Source organism: Hemitrygon akajei, chromosome 5, assembly GCF_048418815.1.
Source record: "Hemitrygon akajei chromosome 5, sHemAka1.3, whole genome shotgun sequence".
Classification (NCBI taxonomy): domain Eukaryota; kingdom Metazoa; phylum Chordata; class Chondrichthyes; order Myliobatiformes; family Dasyatidae; genus Hemitrygon; species Hemitrygon akajei.
The window spans coordinates 79,578,478-79,597,085 of NC_133128.1; the positions used below are offsets into that span (position 1 = coordinate 79,578,478).

The window sequence follows — 18,608 nt, forward strand, 5'->3', positions numbered from 1 at the left end:
TTCCCCTTTCACCCTGAAGCCATGTCCTCTCGTATTTATCTCTTCTAATCTAAGTGGAAAGAGCCTACTCGCATTTACTCTGTCTGTACCCCTAATAATTTTGTAAACCTCTATCAAATCCCCTCTCATTCTTCTATGCTCCAAGGAATAAAATCCTAACCTATTCAATCTTTTCACTCTAACTACTGGTGATGAACAAGGCAGGGAACAGTGAACTTGAGCCCCAAGGTCCATTGATCAACATTCCTTGGAGTCCTACCACTTCCACTTCTTGTATATGTTTTACCCACTTGACTTCCCAAAATCTACTACCTTGCATTTGTTAGGATTAAGTTCCATCTGCTAACACTTCACCCAGCTTTCCATTTGATCTGTACCTGCTGGAACCTTAAATAATTTTCCTTACTCTTCTCACCACCAACAACTTTGGAGTCATCCACAACCTCTCACATTCACATCCAAGTTATGAATATATATCACACACAACAAGAGCCCCAGTGCCAATCTCTGTGGTACATCACTGGTTACAGATGACCAGATGTAAAAGCATCCTATCATTGAGGCAATTTTGGATGCAGTTAGCTGGCTTGCTTTGGATCCTATGTGCCTTTAACCTTCTGAACTGGGCTTCCATGTTCAAGTTCAAGTTATTGTTATTCAACCATACATAAGTATACTACCAAATGAAATAACGTTCCCCCACGTGTGATCCTGTCAAATGACTTTTTAAAGTCCATTTCTTCAATGTATTGTACATCAATCTGGCTTCATCAACTTTCTTAGCTACCTCTTCAAAAAACTCATTCAAGTTTGTGAGACAGGGCTTCCCTCACACAAAGCCATACTGTCTGTCATTGATCAGCCCCTGCTTTTCCAAATGCACATAAATCCGATTCCTTTGGAATTTTTACCAGTAATTTCTCAATCACTGACATAAGACTCACTGGTTGTGGTTACCTGGCTTATCGCAGCTGTCTTTAAAAAAAGAAACAATAGCTATCCTTATGGGTATATTGATGGTGGAGGTTGATAGGTTCTTCATTAGTAAGAGCATTAAAGATTACGGGAAGAAGGCAGGAGAATGGGTTGAGAGAGAAAATAAATCAGCCATGATCGAATGGCAGAGCAGACTTCAAAGTGCTTAATAGCATAATTTTGCTCTTGTGTCTTATGGTCCCTCATTCTTCTGGCACCTCATCTGTAACTAACGAAATGAAAAAAGTCTTTCTTTGAGTTACAGCTCCTCTCTTCTTGCTTCCCATAACAATAAGGTCTCATCCTGCCGTGAGATCTATCAATCATTATGCATCCCATGATAGAACACCACCTTGTTCTTAATATGGACCTCTCTAGGTTATTTATATACCTCTCCATGAACTGACCAACTTCCACATTTTGGTGAATGCATATGACATGTATTCATTTATGGCTATTCTCTAGTTCCTGATATACCCATAGAAATTCTTGGGATTCATCTTAAATGCACATGCCAAAGATGTTTTGTGGATCCTTTGGCCTGTATAATTTCTTGTTCTCTAACAGACTCTACATTCCTAAGAGAGTACCTCAATCTTAGTTGCATGTATCTGTCACGTTTTCCTCTTTATTTCTGATTAACCTTCAGTATTGTGTGTCATACAAAATTCTCTAATCTTTCCACTGTTGTCTTATTCACTTACCAAAACATGCTGGGCCTGAACAACTAAGACTCTGACTTGTCAGCTGTCATTTTATCATCACATCACTGTTTAAATTAATTTCATTGTGCAGTTCTGATTTTGACCTGATCTCTGCTGTCTAAGAGGCAACACAGGAGATAATACAACACCCTACAGAACTCATGCTCAATTCTGTTCTTACATATTTTCTGTGGACTAGTTACAAAACAACATCGGTATTGTACTGAGTTCCACCCTCACTGAAAAGGTATTTGGATGATGAATGAAGAAAAACACAACATAAAAATGACTACAACTTTTGTTACAAAGTTATTGTATTTTAACATGAAGATAAGTTGAAGCATCAGCCTGATAAATCTGTCTGATCAGTTCAAACTACCAAGGTCTGTGAATTATATCAACCAAGAGGTTACTGAGTATTCAACTTTTGTAACCTTTTTTCTACTACAAACTTCTTAGCCTGATATTTGCATTTGTATACCCTGGAGGTCCCACAGAGATTATAAGCTATTTCTGAGCTTTTTGAATAAAATAGAGAAGCATTAGCAGTAAAAAAGACCCTGCAAGTGAAAGTGCAGCACCTGATATTCCGTAATCACTGACTGAGATCTTCCACTGAAAGGTGTATAGATTTCACTTTTTCAGGGGATTAGTGTACACTTCTGAAAGGACACTGTGACAGCAGAGTTGATTAAGCAATTAAAATTGTGAAGATCCTAATACCGAAATATATTCTGGAGAATCTAAGAAATCATAGTACTTGACAGCACCAGGGGAGGCCATTAGGTCCACAGGTCCATGCAGGCCAAAACTTGGCTTTAGGTTAATCTGAAGCTAAAGGAACAACAATTGTTATTAGTCATGTTTGAAAGAAGGCACACAAAACTGAACAACAGCCAACATAAACTGGGTGACTGCCAAGATCAGTAGGTCATGACATACCTACGTGACAACAACTACGTGAAGCTGTTTTCTCAGGCTGAGAGTTATTTCGAGCAAAAATTCCTGCATTAACATGAGCTACTGACCAAGCACAGCCAAAGTCAGTAACTGTCAGGTTCACAGCTACTTGTGAACCTGTGCAGTTTGTTCCCTTGAGTGAGAACACCAGCACCCTCTTGCTGGTCTATGGTGGGATTTGAACATAATCCCACTCTCCGTTATGCTTGTAAAGAGGATATAGAATGCTACACTTTGCTATCTTTAAGTTCCTGAGACAGCGTGCAATATAGAGTAACGGTAGAAATTACATTACTACAGTTCTTCCCATGCAAATTGTGAGCTACAACAATCTGCATGAAATTCACTTATTGTGTTGACAGATCAATGGAACAAAATAATGTTATAACTTTTTTCTGTTTGGAATGCAGGATATAATTTAGACTTGGGCAATAAAGTAGAAATTATTTTTAAAAGCATTGTTTCAATGGTGGATTCAAATTATTTAAATCATGCTAATCTAAGACAAATTCCAAGCATATTGTTCCATCAGAATCAGTTCCAGGATGTCTCTTTGTAATATTTAATAACAATTCAGATGAAAATATAGTTAATCTGATTAGTAAATTTGCAAATGACAGAGAAGTTGGTGGAATTATGTACAGTAGAGAAGGTTTCCAAACAATACTGCAGGATATAGGTCCTGGACTGCGAGAGGCTAAAGAGACCTTGGGAGTATCTAAAATTATGAGAGGTATAAATAGACCTTTTTTCTAAAATGGAAAAGATCAAATAAATACTAGAGAGCATAGGTTTATGGTCAGAGCAGGAAAAGTTTAATGCAGATTTGCAGTTTATCTTTTATTTGTACAGATAATTGTAGGTACCTGAAACAAGCTGCAGGAGGAGGTGGTAGAAAAAGTACAATAGCAACTTTTACAAGACATTTGGACAGACTCTTGAACAGGCAGGATACAGATTCATGTGCACATAAAAGGTATTTGTTTAGATGGCCTTATGGTCAGGACAGATAAGGTGGACCACATGAAGAATTATGAAGTACTGCTCAATGCTCTATAGAATTGTAAATATTCTGAAAAATTCAAGTAGAAAATACTCTTGGAATTAACTCATGAGATAGTACATAAGCTACATTATCTAAACAGAAGTGAAGTTTACAGGAAATAAATTATTGTACATTTTTGTACAATAAAGTTGTACAAGAAAGTTAAGGAGTAATAAGCTAACAAGCAATTCAGGTTTTTGTCATAGAAATAAAATTTAATCATTATACATGCATATTTCTATTTAGGGCAATTGACACTTAAAAGTGAATCCTTACAATAAATTTTGTTTGACATCAAAAAGGTGGAGAAAAGTGAGACTGAGTGTATTAAAACTTCTGCTTTTGACACCCAAATGAGAAGGTTGAAAATAAAACTAGTCTGGAGAAGTGTAATGAAATCTGTGAATACAGTTTATAAAACTGCAACGTGTGAAGAGTGGGAGTTCAAAAAGTGTTTAGTCAGATATAAGACAATATTAAATGTATCACTTATGGAACTGAAGATGTTTAGAAGAGTGAAAACAATTGACTAATAACATCCTTGATCAATCTTTGCTAGAGGAATTATAAACTGATCCCTGTCCTTTCTTCCCTCGCCTTTGTGTTTTCCTCTCAATTATATTAATTACTGTGTTGTCTTAAAGGACGCAATGATAACAGCCCCATCTATTCACTATGGTTGAACAGCCTTGATTGGACAATCTATTGGCAATGACTGCTTTAGTGATTTTAAACATAGATCCCATATTCCAACTAGAGAAATAGTCTTTTGCGATGCCATCTTAAAATCTTCAGTCTACTAATGCTTTTAATAAATCCCCACTAAATTTCATATTTTAAGTGAAAATACTTCCAACTTCCCCAGTTACCATGTTTCTTTGTATATTCAGAAATTGTCAACCCAAGCATCAACACCACTTAATGTGCCTTAAGCTTTCAATGGCATCTACTATGATGAACCCAGAAGGCCTAGCCATGATAATAATCTGTAATAGGAATCACTAATTTATATATTTTGTATAACTTCACAAATATTTTGTGACCCTTGAATAGCAAGTCCCTTTGCTAAAGTATTTTTTTTGCACCTTTTTATTGTTGATGTTAAAATTAGTGCCAGAAATTCATTTCATAATGTGGCTTGTTTAGTGTTCTAAAATTGGAAATTATTTTCTTCTGGAGTAAACTAAGGTAATGATAACTTTTGTGTCCTTCCTGTAATTCAACTGGCTACTCCAAGCTGTGACAGTATAGGTCAAAGCACATTTAGAGTATTATATGAAGCACTATGGGCCCCATATCTAAGGAAGGATGTGTACATTTGAGAGGTACAGAGGAGGTTTACAAGAATGATCCCGGGAATTATAAGGTACGCAGAGCATTCATTGGCTCTAGGCTTGTATTCATTGAAGAATTGGGGGGATTTCACTGAAACCTACTGAAGACAGGAGAATGGGTTTGAGAGGCAAAATAAATCACCCATGATAGAATAGCAGAACATACTTGGTGGTCTGAATGGCCTAATCATTCTCCTGTCTTACTGTCTTATGAGATCGACAGTCACTTCATATTTTTTGTACTAGGAGTCATATAGTTTCTTGTGCAGTACTTCTTCTGGAGGATACTTGGTACTTTGTCCACCTCTCATCCCTTTACACAGCATCATTCATTTCTTGATGACCTCAAAACTGCCTGAACCTCAGACCACAATTCTTTTTCCCAACCTTGTGATCCTGCTACTAATTTCTGACAGTCTTTTCTCCTCTATTGTGCTTTTCTCGTGCAGATTCTCTCACACTTGAACTGCCAGTTCCTGATCCTTCTCCACCCAGAACATGGTCCCCAGAACTCAAGTGTTAGTTCCCAGTCACAGATAGATAGATAGATAGATAGATACTTTATTGATCCCAAAGGAAATTACAGTGTCACAATAGCATTACAAGCACACAGATATAAATAAATTAGAAATAATAAAAAAATAAGTGACCTCAAACTGACTAACAAGGGGTCATATATGACTCATTATAGAGCCTAATGGCTGAGGGTAAGAATGACCTCATATAGCACTCTTTGGAGCAGTGCAGTTGTCTTAATCTATTACTAAAAGTGCTCCTCTGTTCAGCCAAGGTGACAACAGAGGGTGAGAAACATTGTCCAGAAATGCCAGGATTTTCTGTAGGGTCCTTTGTTCTGTCACAGCCTCCAGTGTATCCAGTATGACTCCTATAACAGAGCCAGCCTTTCTAATCAACTTATTGAGCCTGTTGGCATTCACCCATGTTGATGTCATTGCCTCAGTACACCACCACAGAGAAGATTGTACTGGTGACAACAAACTGGTAGAACACATGAAGTGGAAGCCTACATAGGCCAAAGGACCTCAGTCTCCTCAGGAAATGGAGGTAACTCTGGCCCTTCTTGTACACAGCCTCTGTGTTGGTGCTCCATTCAAGTCTGTCATCCAGATGCACCCCTACGTACTTGTAGGTCTTCATCATATCCACGCCTCACCATCAATAGTAACAGGGAGCAGTGCAGGCTTAACCTTCCTAAAATCCATCACTTTGTCTTATTGATGTTCAGCTGCATCTCCCACCTACTCCACCATCAATAAATACCAATCCTTCATTCATTCTTCCTGACCCTCCAACATCCTAAGTACTGGTCTTCAATTCATTCTGCATCAACCTTCTTGCATTCCCCAAAACTGAAATGCTGATCTCCATATGCATGACTCACCATCCCTTCCTACAACATTAAGAGTGCTGTTTCCTAATTCTTCTCCCCTTAATCTCCCATCCTCCCACACTTGAATGGTGATCCACATTTTTTCTCCACTATCCATCCCTGCACACATACCAATTTCAATCCAGTCACCTCCTTCTTAAAAATTGTAGGAATCTAATATGCCACTCCCAATATATTGTCCTGTTTTAGCCTGTGCCCACTGAATTCTTGTTCTTTGCTTTAGATAGTGGTAAAAGGCAACATATTTCTTACTTGCCCTTTCAGAAAGATAGGATTCTTCCTCTGATACTCTGCCAGTTCCCCTGCTGTCAACTGTCAGCTAGCCAGCTGGGACTGCTATTGCAATGCTGAGACAGTGCTGTCTGAAGCAGGGCCTTGCAATTGCTGCAAAACCATGTGCACAAGAATGCCTTTTGGAATTCAAGCTTTTGGATATATTATGAGTACTGCAGTCCACTTGGGAAATCACTTAATTGGGTAAGTAAAGGAAAATAGGCAGGATCTTTCATCCATGTTATTACTATTAATTAACCTGTTATTCAAATAATCTAATGGCAATATTAATTAAACTGCCATTTAAATAATCCTCAAGTTTTTTCTTAACCATCATTTCCATTGTCTGATGTCAGACAGAAAAACTTGTAGTTGCTTACACCTTATAAAAATGCAACAAGTTGTTAACAACAATTTCCATTGCATGATCCATACTGCTGCGTTCTGGAAGAGCTATTCTTTGAGCAATGTAAAAATGTTTTAATCCCTAACAATTTTAATTTTATATTTATAAGATATAAGAGCTTCACTTCATTCAGTTCTGTTCCATTCCATTATTTCAAAAGTATGGTAAAAAGTGAAAGGAACCAAATTTTAAATGAGTGATCCAAATTATGATATAATTATTAACCTCAATACTTCCATGTACAATTGGATCCTGCATTTGATTACTTGTAGACCCCAGTCAGTTCAGATTGGCAACAACATCTCCTCCGGATCTCCATTAGCACAGGTGCACCAGGGCTGTGTGCTTAGCCCCTGCTCTATCCACTTTACACCTAAGACTGTGTGGCTAAGCCATATCCATTATCGTATTCAAGTTTGCTGATGACACCACTGTTGTGGGCCGTATCAAAGGTGGTGATGAATCAGCATCCAGGAGGTAGACTGAAAATTTAGCTGAGTGGTGTGACAACAACAATCTCTCACTCAATGTCAGCAAGACCAAGGAACTGATTGTAGACTTCAGGAGAGGGAAACCAGAGGTCCATGAGCCAGTCCTCATTAGAGGATCAGAGGTGGAAGGGTTAGCAACTTTAAGTTCCTGGGTGTCACTATTTCAGAGGACCTGTCCTGGTCCCAGCACGCAAATGCAGTTGTGAACAAAGCACTGCAGCATCTTTACTTCCTTAGGAGTCTGCAGAGATTCGACATGATATCATAAACTTTGACAAACTTCCATAGATTTGTATTGGAGAGTGTATTGACAAGCTGTATCACAGTCTGGTATGGAAATACCAATGCCTTTGAATGGAAAATCCTACAAAAGGTACAAGATTCAACCCATGTACATCATGGGTAAAGCTCTTCCAACCACTGAGTACATCTACGTGAAACATGAAAGCAGTATCCATCATCAGTGGTCCTCACCACCCAGGCCATTCTCTTCACTAGCTGCTGTCATCAGGTAGATGGTACAAGTGCCTCAGGACTCGTACCACCAGTTTCAAGAACAGCTACTACCCTACAACTATCAGGCTCTTGAATAAAAGGAGATAACTACACTCACTTGCCCATCCATTGAGATGTTCCCACAATCAATAATCTCACTTTAAGGACTCTTTATCTTGTTATTTCATGTACTCATTACTTATTGCTATTTATTTATTTGTATTTGCACAGTTTATTGTCTTCTGCACTCTGGTTGATCTTTCACTGATCCTGTTAGTTACTATTCTATAAATTTGCTGAGTATGCCCGCAGGAAAATGAATCTCAGGGTTGTATATGGTGACATATATGCACTCTGATAATAAAATTTACTTTGAACTTTGAACTAACATTCGTGTGAGAGAGGATCATAATTTAATGTTGTAGTTTGATAGATTATTGCCCACATGCATGAAGCTTAATGTCTTGGTGCTACAATTTGGTGCCCTTTATCTCTAAGCTTGGACCTCAATGTTTCTCTAGATTTACAGTAATAATGGTTCGATTAACAATATAAACATATGTCCAATTTTGCAGAAAACACTTAATTTATGAGAAACTGTAGCAACAATTTCAAAATAGACAAGAATAGATTAAGTGAATGGGAAAATTGGAGTTAAATCCACTTTGGATAATAAAGTATGCATTCAAATACAGTATTTTTAAAGTGGGAGCTTTGCAGAGATTTGAGAGCAAATACACAAATTATTAACAACCAGAAGTTTGCTGCAAGAGAGCAGCATAAGCACACTATAAAAGGAGAGGGAAATTTGAACAGGTGACAAAGAGTCTGTCAAAGAGCTAAACGTTATGAGTTAAGATAGCCTATGATATTACAGGAAAGATGCAAGCATGAGCAGAAGATTGACTGACTGCCAGAAGGCAAAGTTTGGGAATAAAGGTGCCTTTTCTAGATGGTTGCTGGTGACTACTGGTATTCTGCAGGGGTCAGTGTTGGGTCCACTACTGCCCACATTATTATGTTAATTATCTGATGATGAAATTGATGGCTTTGTGGCCAAGTTTGCAGATGATGCAAAGGTAGGTGGAGGGTTAGGTAGCGTTGAGGAAGCAGGGAGTTTGCAAAAGGATTTGAACAGATTACAAGAATAGGCAAAGAAATGGCAGTCAGAATACAATGTATGAAAATGTACGATCATGAATACTGGTTTAAGGAAAATGGTGTAGACTATTTTCCAAGCGGAGAGCAAATTAAAAAGTCAGAGGTGCAAAGTAACTTGGAAATCCTTAGCAGGATTCCTTAAATGTTACTTGGCCGATTGAGTTGGTAGTAAGGAAAACAAATGCATATTAGTATCATTTTTTGAAGGACTAGAATATAAAAGCAAGGAAGTAATGCTGAAATTTTATAATGCATTGGTCAGACCACATTTGGAATATTGAGTGCAATTTTGGGCCCCATATGTAAGAAAAGATGTGCTAGCAAATATCTAGAGGATATTTATGACAATGATCCCTGGAATAAAAGGGTTAACATGTGAGGAGTGTTTGATGGTTCTGGGCCAGGGCTCAGTGGAGTTTGGAAGAATGGGAAGGATCTCCTTGAAACCTACTGAATACTGGAAGATGATGTTGCTAGTGAATAATTCGATCAAGGGTGACATCCTTCAAATGGTTCTCATATTTCACTCGATGTTGACGGAGTCCATGGGTCTTGGACAAGATTTAATCAATGTGGATTGGAGTCTGTTGTTCATGTTATGTGTTTCTGGTGTCTGGTCCTTTTTTCTTGTTGCTGTTTTGTGCGATTTTAACTGGGCTGGGCTGGCACTGCAGCCTGCTGACAGTGAGCAATGTGGCGCTCGATTGAGCTCAACTGAACTGAATATACCGGGACTCTTTTGGCATCTTTGTGATTTGGCATTTTATATTCTGTTTTTTGTTTGTTTTTGCCATTTGCACAATTTGTTTTTGTTTGTGCTTTGGGGGGGGGGGTTGATATTTTTCTTTAAATGGGTTCCATGATTTTCTTTGCAGGAAGACAAATCTCAGGGTTATTTACTGCATACACACTTTGATAATAAATGTACTTTGAATCTTTGAATATTGGAAGGTCTAGATAGAGTGGATGTGGAGAGGTTGTTTCTTATATTGGGAGAGTCCAGGATCAGAAGGCACAGCTTTAGAAAGAAGGACACCCCTTTAGAACAGAAATGAAGAGGGATTTCTTTAGCTTAGAGGCTGGTGAATCTGGAATTTATTGCACAAATGGTGGAGCAGACTCAATGGGCCAAAATCACCTAATTCGGCTCCTGGTTACATTGCTCATTCAAGGAGAATGAATGGAGTTGCTCAGTAGAATAAATGCTATGCCAAAAGGTAGTAAAACAATTGTAATTTTTCATTTGTGGCTTAATGAGAATCTGCAAAAGACTGGATTTGGAGTTGTACATCAAATTTCAAAACTTAGGTAATGGAGGAGGTCACCATGAGAGGACTGAATGCAGAAACTTTGGACTCTGATTTTTGAAGGGTCCATGAACACCAACTCATTATTCACCTTTTGCACTATTTATTTTGTAACATATAGTAATGTTTGTTTTGCACTGTACTACTGCTGTAGCAAAACAAATTTCATGGCACGCCATTGATAATAAATCTGATTATGAATTTGAAAACAAGTTAGTGAATTTTAGCAGTGGATTACCATCCCATATTCAGCACCTGCTGTGGATCACTGTCCCATTTTAGCATCTGTATTGGATCACTGGCCCACTCAAAAACCTGGTTCTGATTCACTCTTGATGCCAGGAGTGGACCACAGCCGGTCTCTCAACCCCCACCCCCCAGACAAGGGTCGACAGTGGCTCGCCCCACGCTTCCACCTCACTCAGGGTGATGAATGGATTCCCTCTTCCGACAGTGGATCTCTTCTCCGTGCCACTTCGGATGACCACAGTGGATCTCCCCTCGGCGTCGACAATACATCTCTCCTGGTGTCGGTGCAGTTGGCATCTTGTTGTCCTGTTTCCGTGCGGTGCAACATGTGGCTCTCCTCCGCGAGCCGCCCAGCGGTGTGAGTCATCCATGCACGCGATGGTCCTGACGTTGCGGTTACGCAGTGGAACATGGCGGTTTGCTAGAGAGGTGACTGCTGCGGAGCCGAGCGGTTTCCATTGCGGGTGAGCAAGGGCTAGAGCCGGGGCCGAGTGGTCGGTTGGCACTTCGATGTGCGTGGCTGTCGGGTACGGTGCGGTCACCCAGGCTGCGCGCTGAAAGCCCCGTACCCCGACTTCACTCCGCGAGCGATAACCGTTGCCGCGGCTCGCGCCTGTCTGGGAATGAAGCAACGCAGCGCCAGCCCGAGCCTCAGACCCGCGCCCCTCCTCGCGGGGGCAACATGCAGCCTCGCGCCCTCGGCTCACCTGTCGGTTCGTTCGCTTCACATTTCCTAGGAGCCCGAGATCGAGGGGCACCCAGCAGCACGGTGGCTGCATGTACGGGATGCGAACCGAGGAGCTGTCCTGGTTGCGGCCGGGTAACCTCCGCGAATTGTATTTTCCACCAACCCGCTGATGTGCAATTTTATAGTTCGATTAATTGACACTGCTAACAGTGCCGTGGGACTTTTATCCTTTTACCTGTTGACATGTGCTTGAAGTACATCTATTGAGTATTTTGCTTTAAAGCGTTTGCGTAGTTCTGCCTTTTTTCGCATTTTGTTCCTTGGTCTTATTTTGCTTGAGTGTGAGTCGTTGCTTTGCTCAAACTGCTTTTTTAGTTGGTAAGGTAAATTATATACTTTTGAATTTGACCTGTTTCCAAAACTAGTCGGAAGGCACAGATCTTAATTTATTAAATTGCGGATTTAATTTGTGTTAGTTGAAAAGCTGCGTGCTCTTTATCTAGTTAAGAAACCTGCATAATTGCCATGAAATCATTAACTCATGGATGTATATTCTAATAACTTTATGACATCTTAGCTATTGCTTGAATTTCAAAATAATGATAGCAAGTTATCCCTGCTAATTTTCAGTGAAAATTACTACCGGTAATAAGATGGGAATTAAATATTGTAATCTGGAACAATAATACATTTAGAAGGATCAGGAGCTATCCTCTTGAGAGAGATTTTTTTGTTACATATTTGTTTTATGTTAACTGAAATTTCAGAATCACTGATTCACTGCAGTGTCCTTTTAATTTGTTCTGTTAAATAAGTCAGTGCGCCAATCCCTGTCATGCAAGCGACCTACTTCTATTTCTGTTTTTTTTTGCTATTAATCTGGCCAGTGGAGAGTCTTTGACCTACAAACAGAACACTGGATCTAAGCAGTAAGTCAGAGTGCATATCTGTAGCGAGGTGCAAAAATTCACATTTTGTGGTGACATCCTTTCAAAATGCCCTTTGACAGTGGCATAGAGGACTCAGTTATTTTTGTTTGGAATAAAACATAATTCTTTTGGTGGGTGTGAATTTGTGAACTTTTATGATTAAGTGGTAAGGTGATTTACCCGATTTAGGGAAGTAAGGAAAAGTTATCATTTTTTTCCTCTCCTGAATATGTTCTAATTTAATTTGAATTAAGTGGCTGAATAAATCTGCTCATTGAAATAGAAGCCAGAAAGGTAAATAGATATAAAGGTCTAAATAAATAATTAACATATAGAATACTGAATTTGCAGTGTTGTTTGAAAGAAAATAGACCTATTCAGTGATTATTACAGGTATACAGTTATGACTTCATGTGATGATAGGATTTGACAAATGAGAACAGTTGAAAATGGAATTGGAGGTGGTGACTGCTGAAGCTTTGCTTCTGATTCATTGCAAAGAAATAAATACAACCACGTTCAGTTCTTTAGTTTCAAAATAAATTCTGTTTTCTAATTTAAAGAAGTTTAAGCTAATAGTCTGCACCATTTAATGTGCTCTCCCTTCCATCAAACTATGCAGTTTGTAATCCAGAAGATGTTCAAGTGAATTTCTGAAATATTCAGACATTTTGAATACAGATGTGTTCATAATTGTTTAATATTGACAATTTTCAGTGAACATTTGACAAGAAAGGGTTAGAAGTAGTTCTAATTAAAGACGGTCAAACATGCGAAGGATTTATGACCTATTATTGCTGTCAAGTAACAGTGATTCAAGTATGTTGTCACAAATGGTAATGACTACAATATATTTTGTATCCAGTTGTTTAGTTGCGCGATTGATTTTGTAATCCCTGGAGTGACAGGGATAATATGAAAAAAATGATCCATATTGATGTTTTTGATTGGAGTAGGCTAAAGGGTAGTGGAAAAGTGCAAAGTATGGTATTATGGTTGCCGTCTAATACAGTGGATTCCGGTTAATTGGAGCAGCTGCATATTTACGACAACTTTTAAAGAACAAAAATGAATCAAGAAAATAGTTGGGATTCCCTTTGTTTATTTGGGACATGATGCAGCTTAACTGGGGCAGGAAACCGTTGCCGAACAGTTTCTAACTCGCATTAATTGCATGCACTTGCCTGGCCATTGGACACTACATCACACTTGAAGCAGTTTTAAAATAGCATCAATTGCATATATCTGTCTTCATAAAGCAACAATTTTTTGTCACTGATGGTTGTTGAGAAATAAAAAGTATGGAAATTCAGAACTGTTTTGCTCATTGTGGTTTCAAGTAATCAGGCTTGGAGGTGCCCAGAAACAACTGGGAGTGAAAATGCAACTATTTCGTGACTTCAACAAGTTAGGAACTATGAAGAATTTGAAGGTATCAACGATCATCTTGAATGTTATAATTAAAATGAATATTTGCAGGATACAATCATCAAAAGTGCTGTATGAAGGCTGTCCATCATTTGCACTAGGTGTTTGTGCTGATTTTGTTAATTTGCAGTCAAAATGCAACATGGATGAATTCCTCTGTCGGTAAGTATTAGGAACTTATACACGGTTTGAAAGTACTGTAGTAGTGTTTTTATTTTTCTGTATTTCATTAAATACATAATTCCGTACTCAGTTAAATGGCAATTTGTCTTTATATATTTTTAAACTATTTCCATGAAACTTAAGCTAATTGGGCCAGCCGTTTATTTGATCCAGTATGTATTGGTACTGATGTGTCCTGATTAGCCTGAATCCACTGTAGCTGCATTTAACTTGTGAAACTTTACTGTTAAGATATGTAATTTCAAATGTCGCTGGAGTGTTTGAAAAAAAATTGGCAAATTATTTTATAATTTATATTCATTGCTTTTTTTTCTTGGCTGAGATTTCTTAAAATATCCTGTTGCAGCCTGATCTGTGTAATTAGTAGAAAAAAATATTTTTTCCAGTTTGACTTCTGACTAGCTGCTATCATATGTGCTTATTTTTCAATCCTTGCCGATGCTTCTTTATATTGAGTAGTATTTGAGATGTTGCTAATATTCATTACAAATCATGTCGTCTGCTATTAGTACCAGTTTTCACATTTGCAAGGTATACCACAGCAGTCTAATTATAATATACCAAGGCAAAGGCAAGATGTTAAGGCACATGAGATCAAGAAATCAAGTTTTAAGGGGTGTTAAAGAAATATAAATTGAAACTGGGAATTTCAGTGTCTAGTACCAAGATGACTGAGGTACTGTCATCAGTTGTAGGCAGAGGAGTGGAGGATGTGGGAGATATCAAAGTAACAGTAAAACTGAATTATTTGGGGGATTGTACAGAGATGGAAAAGGCTGAGTAGGCAAAGGAATAGTATTAGTACTATGAACAAACAGCATAATACCCGTCTTTCCATTGTTTATTTGGATGAAGTCCCAGTCCATCAAGTAATGGATGTGGGAAGTTGTCTAATGGTACAAACTTCGGAGGCCTTGTGAGAAATGGGAATGAGGCAGAGCTGGTTATTGCCAGTGTATGATGGATCCCAACATTGCTTTGGCTTTTGCTGTACAAGAAACATGTTGAGATATTAATGATCCAAGGTTAGTTTCTTGGTTGTAGGGCTTTGCCCCAGAGAAATTAATCCCGAGGAGAGGAGAAATCAATGCTGGAGGTTCTATGTCAGGAACCAATTTGTTATGACTGGACAGCAAGATAAAAAGGAAGAGGTTTTGGAGGGGATGAGGGATGAGACCTACAATCACAGTCACATAAGATCGATGTCCTACTTTTCACTGACAATCTTATTAGAAAAAACATGCAACAAAACAGTGTCCCACAGATTCTGGCATAATTTTGGATTTACAGTTTTTGAGTTTGAATAGGTATTTCATTATAGATAATGTTGGTTCTGTTAGAACACTAAGTCATTACAGCTCAAGATTTTGTCAATCCCATTCCTGTGCTTTACCCCTATATCCCTGCAAGTTTATTTTCATCAACTGCCTGACTGATTTTCTTTTGAAATACTTGATCACTTCTGCTTCCATCAGCCCAGTGGACAGTGAATCCCAGACTCTCACCATCATCTACATAACATATGTTCTTGTGTCAATTCATTTCCCTTGTTTAAATATCCCTCATTAGGTATTGGAAACAGTTATTTTGACTACTTCATCTAAACCTGTTTAATCTTGTAAGCTGTAAAATTTGCCTTCAAACTCCTTTTCTCTCAAGGGGAACAACTATAGTGTTCTACAAAACTAACATTGCAGCTAAAATCCCTCATCCCTGCAGCTGTTTTGGTAAGTCTCTTCTGCATATTTTCTTTCAAAGGTATTTACATGCATTCCAGTGAAATGACAAGAACTATGTATTCATCTCTTTATGGATATCAGTAATAATAGCCTTCACAAAATGAAGCAGGAAGTTCATTGTGTAGTTTTTTGTTGACTAAGGCCACCAGCTGCAGAAGAAATCAAAGTAGGCCATTCTAGCTTACTTATTTATTTGGATCAAAGATCCTCTGATATATTGGCTGTATTTGCTTAGCAGTATTCTATTCCCTTGCTGTCATTGCATAACAAAAATCTGTTATCAGAGGGAAAATTTTAAAACAATTTTGGAGTTGTTTATTTTTGGATAACCTTTTTAAAATTAAACAGCGATATTTCTTTAGGTAAATATAAATAACTTCTTTGCAAATATGATTAAAAACTGATGCCACCACGAAATGTCTTACAGAGAACATAACAATCCAGTATGTGAAACTCAGAGAAAATCAGGGGCAGTTGCCTCTTAAAAAATAATGTCTTGTTGAGACAACATTTAAAGTTCACATTTGATTGAAGTGGATTTGAGAAATATGGTCAAATTTGTCTGCCTATTCCGTGTGGATGTAAATTACTTAATTTCCTTATCCCTCGGGCAAGTAACATTGGACATTTACAAGAATAAGTAGTCTGTAATATGAATGACATTTTCAGTCCTCCAGTTGTAATTTAAAAATAGAATCAGGTACCTAAAGGTTATTTGTCTCAGTTAGGTAAGCTTAAATACATTCCTTTGTAAAAGTATTCTGTTTTTCTTAAACAAGATCTAGATTGACCTAAATAATATATGACGTGTTTATTCTTTCAACAAAATGTGTGCAGTTCTTTGTTAAGAGCAAGAATATAACCAAGTTACCAACTATAACTGCTTTTGAGATGATGGCCATTTGTCAATTTCGAATGGACTGAAAGGACTTTTAGAGGTGGTCGTCAGATTTTTTTAAAAACATGCTGTAATTTTTGTCACAAAATGGAGGAAATAGTTACAATGACAAGAGATTAGTTTAAATTAGGTAGAGATAAAATTTAAATTGAAGCTTTGGATGTGCAAGGTAAGATAGGGTGACAATTGAAGTGCCGATTTTGTTTATTTATAGTTCTGTGCTAATATTCTATTAATAAAGCTATTTTTGAAGCTATTCCTGATTTTTGAGTACAAACAAGTTATATCCAACATTAAGTTAGTATGTGCAAACCTCCTGATTGCTGCAAGTGGGAATTGTCCCAAACCTGACAATGGTCCAACAGTTAATTGTATAGCTCAAGTAGATTTTTTATCTGGTAAACTGGAAATAAATCAAACATACAAATACCACATTGAATGTTTTTGTATGCATTGGAAAGAATGCACTTAGGCAGTCAGCCAGGCTAACTTTCTTTCACCACTATTCTGTCAGTTCTGAGATGGCTCGTGAATCTGAAGAATCTGCAAACTTTGCCTCAGATGGGAGAGGTTGAGTTTGAGGAATGTAAATGGGTTGTTTAGGTTCTTGCGTTCTTCTGTTTGTGTTTCACATCTTTGTGCTCCTTTGTAGGGACTTCAGTTGCTCTGTGTCTTCTGCCTAGAGTGACCTATATACCATATGAAGTGTTTATTCTTTCAGCAAAATGAGTGCAGCACTTCATTAGGAGCAAGAGTGTATCCAACTTGCTGCCTATAACGTCTTCTAAGGCTACTATGATCATTTATTGGGTTGCAGAGTTAGTGATCTAGGAAAACTCAGTATTTTCAGTTCCATCACATGTCCTGATAAATAATAATTACTGTCCTTTAAACCAGGTAAAAATAGTGATAAGTAGATTTCAATGTCACTTCGAGTGGTACTGAGCCAATGATCATTTTAAAATAGTGAGGATCTTGTTTTGTGTTCTTGGAAATTGTGTACTATTAATGGAAGCTTCTTTCAGGATTCTAGTGACAAGCATGCCTATTGAAAGCTGACTAATTGTGGTCAGAGCCTCAGTGCTGTTGGTCTTGGCCTGGGAAAGGATACTAGCATTAATTTTCCATTCCTCCTAGTGGATTTGGGGGAAACTGCATAGGGTAATAGTTTTGAGGTGGCCATAAGAATGAATTAGGCCATTTGGCTCAAGTCTACTCCGCTTTTTTTTATCATATCTGATTTATTATCCCTCTCAACCCCGTTCTACCTTTTCCACTTAACCTTTGATGCTCTTACTAAACAAGAACCTATCAACCTCAGATTTAAATGTACCCAATGACTTGGCCTCTGTGGCAATGGATTCCACAGATTCACTACCCTCTGGTGAAAAATATTTCTCCTCATTACAGTTCTGAGGGGATGTCCTATTCTAAAGCTGTGCCATCTAGTCCTTGCTCCCCCACTATTGGAAACATCATCTCCACATCCACTCTATCTAGGCCTTTCAATATTCGATAGGTTTCAATAATATCCCTCCACATGCTTCTGAACTTCATCAAATACAGGCTCAGAGCCATCAAACTCTCTTTGTGCATTAACCCTTTTATTCCTGGGATAATTCTCACTTGTTTGACCATTCTTGCAATCTGCACAAGTCCTGCAGACTCTCTGCTTTCTGAACCTGGTTTAAACCCTCCTCAACAGCTCTCACAAACCTGCCTATTAAGTCCAGGTGTAACCAGTCCTTTCTGTACAAGTCATACCTTCCCCTGAAGTGATTCCAATGATGCACAAATCTGAAACCTTGCCTCCTGCACCAATTCCTCAGCCAAAGCTTTCTATTTTTACTCTCACTGACACGTGGTACAAGGCAGCATTCCAGAGATTCCTACTCTTGAGATTTTGTATGTTTAGCTTTCTGCCTAACCACC

The 18,608-nt window shown here is 38.2% G+C and overlaps 1 protein-coding gene across 3 annotated transcripts in view; it reads left to right on the top strand.

Annotated features, from left to right (window-relative positions):
- cdkl5 (cyclin dependent kinase like 5) overlaps positions 1-18,608 on the top strand; it is a 533,184-nt gene that overhangs the window by 341,184 nt on the left and 173,392 nt on the right. For 2 of the 3 annotated variants that reach the window (XM_073045858.1, XM_073045860.1), the window contains exon 1: positions 11,210-11,275. The exons of the other annotated variant lie outside the window; for it this stretch is intronic. The gene's annotated coding sequence lies outside the window, so the exon portion shown is untranslated. Of the gene's footprint in view, positions 1-11,209; positions 11,276-18,608 lie in introns of those variants that run through there. 3 annotated transcript variants of the gene reach the window in all.